This window comes from Silene latifolia, chromosome 3, assembly GCF_048544455.1.
Source record: "Silene latifolia isolate original U9 population chromosome 3, ASM4854445v1, whole genome shotgun sequence".
In the NCBI taxonomy this organism is placed as follows: Eukaryota; Viridiplantae; Streptophyta; class Magnoliopsida; order Caryophyllales; family Caryophyllaceae; genus Silene; species Silene latifolia.
Window position 1 is genome coordinate 82,610,615 of NC_133528.1, and position 10,289 is coordinate 82,620,903.

Here is a 10,289-nt window from a genome sequence, read left to right on the forward strand (position 1 = left end):
CCTGCAATCAAGACAAAATAAACCAAAGTAGCATATTCGGGGCATTTCGTAGCATAAAACCACGATAAAAGCATAAAGATACGCGCATAAATTAGGCTAAAAAGACTATATAAAATGCACGTATCAAATCTCACCATGAATTTTAACAAAAATAAACAACAATGCAAGCATAAAATCAGTTAGCAGCTGTAACTAGGGTCGATCTCCACAGGGAGGCGGTGTACTATCTACTTGTCTATCTATCTGTCTAATGTCACTAATGCTGGGGGTTTGATTGATTTGAACTAACTAAACTACTGAAGCTAAAGGCAAGAGAAAAGGAATAAAAGAAATTAACAATAAAAGAAAGGAAATATGCTAGGAGTCGGTCTACCGTGGCAGCTATACTATCGAGTCTACTGAGGCGATTAAAATATTGATAAGAAGAGCTATGGTCGTCACCTTTCGGTCCTTAAACCGCCCTAGGGCCTCCTAACTTAGCTTTCGCCCTAATTAGGTATCACCTATTGTAATTAAGCAAGCCTTCCCTTCCAATCTTTCGATCCAGGTCGGGGTTAACTAGATAAATTGGTCTCCTGCATGCATACATTCAACCTGATAACAATTAAATTGCCTAATACAATTCTTATCGCAAGACTAATCTATTCAAGTCAATTATAACACATTGCTACCACGGCTTCCCTAATCCTAACATACTACGGAATTAGCTAGACATAATTATAGTAAGAACGAGAAATAAAGAAATAACAATAAACATAAACAATAATTAAAGAAGAAAATAAAGGGAAAGAATTAATACTAAATTATTGATCCGGAAATTAAGAACAAAGTAATAGTAGCAGCGTACAGTAACCGAGTAAGGGGCCAAGAGAAGAGAATGAGAGAGTTTAAATGTCGTCCTAATCTTCCTATTTATATGAAAATAGGATTTGCTAAACCTAATTGACGGAATTAAAGCTAAAAGCCCAGCCCGTAGATAAATCCACTCGATCGAGTGGAATAAAACCACTCGATCGAGTGGAATAAAACCACTCAATCGAGCAAACTCAGCCAAAAACTGCTCGATCGACCAAGAATAGTGCTCGATCGAGTAAATGCTATTATTGAACTGGTCGATCGACCATAAAACTGCTCGAGCGACCATTTATTAGACCTAAAACCACTCGATCGACTAGAAAAGCACTCGATCGAGCGGATCTTGACTTCAGCAGCTAAAAATCACGTTAGTTTGCTTGCATTAAATTGGCTTAAGTGGGCATTTGTAGCTAGCTCTGAGTTATCTTTTTCCGTTCCATTTAGTTGCATTTTAGTTTACTCGGGGACGAGTAAAGGTTTGGTTTGGGGGGATTTGATACGTGCATTTTATATAGTCTTTTTAGCCTAATTTATGCGCGTATCTTTATGATTTTATCGTGGTTTTATGCTACGAAATGCCCCGAATATGCTACTTTAGTTTATTTTGTCTTGATTGCAGGAATGGACCAGAAAGTAATGAAATCGAGCCATTTACCGTCCGTTTAGCATGCATTTGGAGGAAGAGATAATTTGGAGCAGGAATTATAGCTGTCTTGGGATGCGTGAAGCTGTTTCGGGAGTCGGAAGGACAAGTCAAAGTCAAACTAATGTGATTTTTAGCTGCTGAAGTCAAGATCCGCTCGATCGAGTGCTTTTCTAGTCGATCGAGTGGTTTTAGGTCTAATAAATGGTCGCTGGAGCAGTTTTATGGTCGATCGACCAGTTCAATAATAGCATTTACTCGATCGAGCACTATTCTTGGTCGATCGAGCAGTTTTTGGCTGAGTTTGCTCGATCGAGTGGTTTTATTCCACTCGATCGAGTGGATTTATCTACGGGCTGGGCTTTTAGCTTTAATTCCGTCAATTAGGTTTAGCAAATCCTATTTTCATATAAATAGGAAGATTAGGACGACATTTAAACTCTCTCATTCTCTTCTCTTGGCCCCTTACTCGTTTACTGTACGCTGCTACTATTACTTTGTTCTTAATTTCCGGATCAATAATTTAGTATTAATTCTTTCCCTTTCTTTTCTTCTTTAATTATTGTTTATGTTAATTGTTATTTCTTTATTTCTCGTTCTTACTATAATTATGTCTAGCTAATTCCGTAGTATGTTAGGATTAGGGAAGTCGTGGTAGCAATGTGTTATAATTGACTTGAATAGATTAGTCTTGAGATAAGAATTGTATTAGGCAATTTAATTGTTATCAGGTTGAATGTATGCATGCAGGAGACCAATTTATCTAGTTAACCCGAGGCACTGGATCGAAAGATTGGAAGGGAAGGCTTGCTTAATTACAATAGGTGATACCTAATTAGGGAAAGCTAAGTTAGGAGACCCTAGGGCGGTTTAAGGACCGAAGGTGACGACCATAGCTCTTCTTATCAATAGTTTAATCGCCTCGATAGACCCGATAGTATAGTCGCCACGGTAGACCGACTCCTAGCATATTTCCTTTCTCTTATTGTTAATTTCTTTTATTCCTTTTCTCTTGCCTTTAGCTTCAGTAGTTTAGTTAGTTCAAATCAATCAAAACCCCCATTTGTGACATTACACAGATAGAATAGACAAGTAGATAGTACACCGCCTCCCTGTGGAGATCGACCCTACTTACCGCTGACTTCTGTTAGTAGTACTTAGGTATTTTATTTTTGGTACGAAACGACAGTATCAAATTTTGGCGCCGTTGCCGGGGAGGCAATCTATTGCCAAAATTTGATACTGTCGTTTCTGTACCAAAAATAAAATACCTAGATACTACTAACAGAAGTCAGCGGTAAGTAGGGTCGATCTCCACAGGGAGCAGTTTACTATCTACTTGTCTATCTATCTGTCTAATGTCACTAATGCTGGGGGTTTGATTGATTTGAACTAACTAAACTACTGAAGCTAAAGGCAAGAGAAAAGGAATAAAAGAAATTAACAATAAAAGAAAGGAAATATGCTAGGAGTCGGTCTACCGTGGCAGCTATACTATCGAGTCTACTGAGGCGATTAAAATATTGATAAGAAGAGCTATGGTCGTCACCTTTCGGTCCTTAAACCGCCCTAGGGCCTCCTAACTTAGCTTTCGCCCTAATTAGGTATCACCTATTGTAATTAAGCAAGCCTTCCCTTCCAATCTTTCGATCCAGGTCGGGGTTAACTAGATAAATTGGTCTCCTGCATGCATACATTCAACCTGATAACAATTAAATTGCCTAATACAATTTTTATCGCAAGACTAATCTATTTAAGTCAATTATAACATTCTACCACGGCTTCCCTAATCCTAACATATTAGGGGATTTAGCTAGACATGGAAATAAGGAAAACAAGAATAAAAGAAATAAGAACAATAAACATTAAATCAAAGAGAGAAGGGAAGAAAGAATTACTCAATTAAAAGATCCGGAAATGAAGAACAAAAGTAACAGTGTATATGATAAGAGGAAAGTAACGTCTGACAGTGTGTCAGATGAAAAAGGGAGAGTCCCCCTTAAATGACGTCCTAAGCTTCCTATGTATAAGAAAATAGGATTTGCTAAACCTAATTGACGGAAATTAACTAAAAAGCCCAGCCCGTAGCAAAATCCACTCGATCGAGTGGAATAAAACCACTCGATCGAGCAAACTCAGCCAAAAACTGCTCGATCGACCAAGATAGTTACTCGATCGACTAAAGGCTATTATTGAACTGGTGGATCGACCAGATTAAGTGCTCGATCGACTGATTATTCATCCTAAAACCACTCGATCGACTAGAAAAGCACTCGATCGAGTGGATCTTGACTTCAGCAGCTCATAATTCGCGTTAGTTTGACTTTGACTTGTCCTTTTAGCTCCCGAAACACCTTCACGCATCCCAAGACAGCTATAATTCCTGCTTCAAATTCTCTCTTCTTCCAAATGCATGCAAATCAGACGGTAAATGGCTTGATTTCACTACTTTATGGTCCATTCCTGCAAATAAGACAAAATAACCCAAAGTAGCATATTCGGGCATTTCGTAGCATAAAACCACGATAAAAGCATAAAGATACGCGCATAAATTAGGCTAAAAAGACTATATAAAATGCACGTATCAAGTGCCCCTCCTTCACAACGTACATATTACCATTCACCCCAAAGTGCAAACTCCCTCAACAACGTACCTCTGACTGTAGCACAGCTTATCACAATTGCTATATTCACAATCAACGATAGCAATTAAACCCATCTCATCATAATTATTAATAACAACCAACACAATATAATATAATTTCTCCCTTCCAACAAATACAACAAATACAACATATGAACAATTCACTTCAATATATATCATATACCATACTGAACATTAACAAACAAGAGTTTAGTAGGATTTATCCCTACTTGGCAAGCAATTCTAAATAAACAGCTCAAAGCGATCTAAATAATTAAAGTAGATGAACCCGATTATAAATTATTCACAATCCCCTACCTAATCATATTAATAATTCATCCAATTATTATTAATTCATTATTCTTATTTAATAACTCATAAATTATATTAGTTATTCATTATTATTATTACCATTATTGGATTACGATAAACCAAACCCGATTAAACTATAAACCTGAATAACCCAATGCAAAACACATCACAAAACACCAAATTTACCCTTCTCATACACAGATTAGAAACCATGTCCACCACCACCCACAAACCCGCCTTCACCCAACATTACAGACCACCACTGTCACCACCCAACCCAGCTACCTCCTACCTGCACCACGACGCACCCAACCAACCCTCAACCACCAGCCCAACCACTTCTTACAACCCACACAACCACGCCCTATTCCCTCTACCCGACAACCACCTTGTATAGAACCCATCGCCAACACCACCACAACCACCAATACCACCTCTGGCCACCACCGTTGACACCACTGTCCCACGGTGACTCCAGGGGTGGTCCCATTTCCCCGGTACAGTCACAAACGCGGCCACAACGCTCGTCTTAAGACGGTCATGCTACATCACCTGTTTTCCCCTGTTTACTGTCACCACCGTCACCAACCACCACCTGTCACCACCCTGACACCTCCACTATGGTATACTCACCCACCACGTCACATCCCCACCATGCCAAGTCACGACATGCCCAATAAGGGTTAAACTCGCGGTTTCAATTGCACGGCTACAACCCGTCCATGCCATGAAAACCGCCCCATCAACCACCCTACACAGTCAACGACGGTCAAGGAAGGGTCATGTCAGAGTCACGGTGGTCGAAGGTCGTCCTAGGTCAAGTTTACGAGTCTTATGGTGGTCTATAAGGTGTATTTATGATGGTCATGTTATATGGTTTCAATTGAATAAAACACGAGTTAATTATTTATAAGACGATCTTACCTTTTATCGCTAATTGCTTCTTCCGTCTCCAAAATCTCCTTCTTCTATTTTTATGAATTACTTTTCAGATTATCTTAATATTTATAGTCTAGGTTTATAGAGTATATGATGCCAATTAGGAAACTATTGCCTTATTCCAATTTTTATAGGATTTACCATTATTATTCTTCTTCTTATTATTATTAAATCCGGATACAAATCCCCACCACTACTCATACTAGGCCAATAAAATCGGCCCACTTATCTATAACACACGGCCCAAGGCCTTATTACCAGCTAAGTTCAATTCCCGACTTGCTTACTTACCTTATTATTTAATGTCTTATTTGCAATTATTATAAATGCCATTAATTAATTATTTGAATTACATAAATTATTCTTTTAAATACTTATTAAATTACGGGGTATTACAATCAAATTTTTTCTCTTAAACCGCTTACCAAGCTATAATATTTAAAGTCTTTGTATATTATTATCTAAAAACCGCGCATTTGCGCGGGTTCTACACTAGTTCTAAGTAAATTGACAAGAAACAAAGCTGCAAATTACGTAATCCAGCAATAAACGAACCACAATAACATGATATACATGTAATCATTAATTCAATATGGAGAGCATAAATCAGTAGCAAATCAATAGTATTAGAATCAAAGACTACTTCAAAATCTGACATCACCAGTTAGATGAACCTAATCAATTGATGAAAAACCAATTAAAATTTACAGATGTAAAGTAAATGAAATAACTCATCAATAGAAACTCACCATTAAATCGAACTCCGGAAGCTGAAAAACATCAAATTCCAACAATCAATCAATAAGCTTCGATAAACGCAACATCTTTTTTTGAAATAAGCAGCCAAGAAGGAGAAAAGGGGAAGGGAATAAGACATGGGAAAGGAGGAAGTTAAATAAAATCAAACTAATTTAAAAATAAATATGAATCAGCTTCAATAAATTACAGATTGACAGAAAAATAGTGAGAGATTAATTGAGAAAAAAATGGTGCGTGTGATTTTCTAGGTTTTGGAAGAGAAAGGAGATCATAAGGGAATTGCAAAGATATTTGTAGTCCAGCGCAAGAAAAGAACAATGCCAAAACGACAGCCAAAGTTGCGTTTTAAACTGTTCAGATGAACAATACAATCCCTTGGGGACTTTTAGTGTAAGGTAAGTAGAGGTAAGTAGATATAGGGGACCGGGGACGAATCTAGAGTAAAATAGTAACCTGGGCCGATTTTTACTCGACTCATGTCTATACTCATTTATCATATATATTTTACCATTATTTGAACATTTTTTATGTTTATTAGGAGTTTTAGATTAAATTATTTACAAAACATACAAATTAACCTATATTTTTATTTAATTATTGAATTATACATTGCATTTTTTTCATTGTCAATAGACTTAGTTTACTCATATTTTATACATACAAATAACAAAATTGTAAAAAAAAAAAAAAAAAAAAAAAAAAAAAAAGCAAATTTAAAACAAAATTGTAAAAAAAAAAAGCAAATTTAAAAAATTGACAGTTCCACGATTCGAACACGAACATGCGGAGGTTTACTTTACACTAGGGTGTATACCGTTTTGCTAAGTGAAGATCAATGCTCTGCTTATTACTATTTGTTAATTAACCTTAAAAATGCTACCTGGGTCATGGCCCATGCGGCCAGAAGGTAGCTTCGCCTCTGTAGGGGACAGTTTTGTCATAGGTTCAATCATTTTATTAAACACTTTTAGATGGGGATAGAGTTACATTTATTATAGCTCTTGAAATTAAATTGGGGAATATGAGAGAGAAGAAAAATAAGCTCTTGAAATCAAATCTATATCTATATATATTTATAAAAGAGGAAAGAGGCTTTTTCGTGCGATTCTAACTTCTAAGCTATCCACATCATCAAAAATCGATTTAGGAAAGTTTCATAAATAATTATTTTTTATGTAAAGAATAAAGTGGAATTTTTTTATTATAATATAGTATATAGTATATATTTCCTAATTTATAGGGTGTTTTGATAACTGCTACCACGAATAATTCAAATTTTACCAACTGCTACCAAATTAAAATTTCTTTAAAACCTGCTACCAATTGTTGGTTCGGCTTAAAATTTACTACCAAATGACCACGAACCTCCTATTTGCGCATAAGAAGACTATAATACCCCTATTTTACAACCCCTCACTCATATCATTCATTTATCTAAACACCATCTCCTCTTTAACCTAATCTTTTAACTTCCCTCATCATTCAACCTAACCTAAATTACTTCCCGTTTAAATTGGGGATTGTGAAAGTCATCTTAATCCTTTAAACTTCCTTCCCCAAATTGAATCACATTTTAGGGTTTACATCTAATCTAAATCCCCAATGTGTTCTAATCCCATGTAAGTTTTCACTTCTTCCCCAAATTCCTCCCGTTTTGCACTTAAGGAACATATGCCCTAGTTATGTTGTGTCCATAACCTCAGTAGAGAAACTAGAACTCCACAACCACATTAATTACCCTAAAATTCCATTCACCATTGCTCTCATTCGACATAGCTACAAACCCAGAAAATGAAAAATGAAGAATCCTAATTTGAAAAATTACAATGGTTATACCAAATAGAGGAAGAAAAAAAAGAGATAGAATAATTACCTGAACTTGAAAAAAAAAGTTGAAATAAGAAATCGAAATCAGATTAATGGAATAGTGAGAGAGAGAGAGAGAGAGAGAGAGAGAGATTGAGAACTAAAATTGGTGAAATTGAAAATTAATTGAGGTGTTGATGAATGAATAAATTAGAAATATATAAGGAAGGGGGTAAGGGTATTAAAGGAAGAAAAAATACAACTTAAGATGACAATTTGAAATGGATGACTGAGATCTTCTCTTTTTACTTCCTAACCTAGCTAATGCGGTAGTTAGTTTTAAACCGAACCAACAATATTGGTAGCAGTTTTTAAATAAATTTTACTTTGGTAGCAGTTGGTAAAATCTGAATTATACGTGGTAGCAGTTATCAAAAAACTCTAACTTATATTCAAGTCATGTTTCTATTTTTTACATGAAAACTTTTACATTTCATTTGTCAAAAAAACATTATTTAAAAAATTATAAAAATAATATAATTAGATTCGTGGTAAAAATGTTATCATTAGAGTATAAATTTCATATAATTTGCACATGTTAAAAATTGTATATTTCATAGTATTCTATATGTCCCGCATTGAAAATTAATGTTGGTGAGATAAATATATTACGTATAAATAATAGAATTGTCCTACGTTGAAAGATTAGCATAAAGTGGTGTGGTCCTATGATTATAAATAGGAGGCATCCTTGGAACTTAGGTATCACCCAAAATCTTTTGAGTCTCTTGTATTATCTTAAAGAGCTTTTAAGAGTTTGTATCATTATCTCCAAAATATGATATATATTTTTTATATTATATTTAAGTGAACTTTATAATTTCCTTACTCTTTAAAAAACCCAAAGTCCCCCTACTGTTTCCAGAACAGTGTTTCCCCTGCCTCTCACGTGCGCTACAACTACCATCTCCACACACAACCCTCTCTCAATCCATCACCAAATGACCTCCTTCTCAGCTTATGGTATTTTTCCCTTCCACTGTCCCTCTTCCTCTACTTTCTGGTGGATCAGTGACAGGTCAGTTACCCGGCTGATCCTTACGAACCTTTGCATGTCGAGATGCCCAAAGTATGATCATCTTGTTAATCCAATTTTAATATTCGATTATTTTGTTGCTAGGATGATTTTTACGTTTGTGTTTGAATTGTTGATTTGTGAGTGGTGTCCATTTTAATGGTAGGATTTTTCCAACAGCACGAAATATGGCAGGATTATGGGTCATCGCACTTGAAGCAATCCATAAGGTGGATGATTCGGTTGCTTCATCCAATGAGAGAAATGAAGCAATTGAGTATTTTTACAACGATGAATTGCATGAATTACTAACATTATTGCAATCCAAATTTCCAGGTACATTGTTAACAACGATGATCCTTGCCTATCATTATTAGCAATCCAATTAGCACTAAATATTGCAATTAAATGGATCATCGTACTAACGTCCTTGGGCAACGATGATTTTTACATTTCTAATAACGATGATCCATAGGATTTTTCCAACTACTATTCATGCCTTGGACAATGATGTTTATTCCAACAACACTAAATATAATGGATTGCTGTTCTAAAAATCCAATTGCTTCATTTCTCTCATTGTACTTGGAAAGATCGTTTACATCTTGCTCTGAATTGCTTCATTTCTCTCATTTTAGGGATTTATTTATTTTATTTTAATAATTGTTTTCTCCATGTTATTGCTCATATTTGTGATAAATGGAATGTAGTTGCAGTTGTTGAGTACGATTAAAAAACGGGCAAACGTCTGCAATCGTAGGTCAGTAATTTGATGATTGTTGTTTCTTTATTTATGTTCATATCTGTAACACCCTCATTTATTCAGGAGCCTTTAGCAAGACATTCCCAAATAAATAGGAGTGTTACCATCTCGGTTTCCCGAGGTAGTGAATAACAAAGTACAACAAACCAAAGTACTTTAATTAAAACTTTAACGATTACATGATTATTACAAATTAACCAACTAAAACTTAATATAAATTAAAGTACATCTTGCATCAGAAATAAATAAAGTGATTAAATAAACTATGTGATCTAGACTTCTAGGTAGACTGGCTGAATCCTCGCGCATCCCATAAGCTCCCAAGTCAGCTAATCTTTAGTACTTGTCAAATCTACTTACCATTATGGTTCATCACAGGTGTTCACGAAAACACTATCAACCACGAGGTTGAGTAGGAATAGCCAAACAACAACAATAAATGGATACAAGAACAATACTAAATGCAAATGCAATGCAATGCATGCTTATGATC

The 10,289-nt window shown here is 35.5% G+C and overlaps 1 long non-coding RNA gene across 1 annotated transcript; it reads left to right on the forward strand.

Moving 5' to 3' along the window:
- The first annotated feature begins 8,869 nt into the window (after positions 1–8,869).
- LOC141646156 (uncharacterized) lies at positions 8,870–9,612 on the forward strand. The gene is made up of 2 exons (XR_012545387.1): positions 8,870–9,087; positions 9,200–9,612. It is a non-coding gene; the product is annotated as an uncharacterized LOC141646156 (long non-coding RNA).
- The last annotated feature ends 677 nt before the right edge of the window (positions 9,613–10,289 follow it).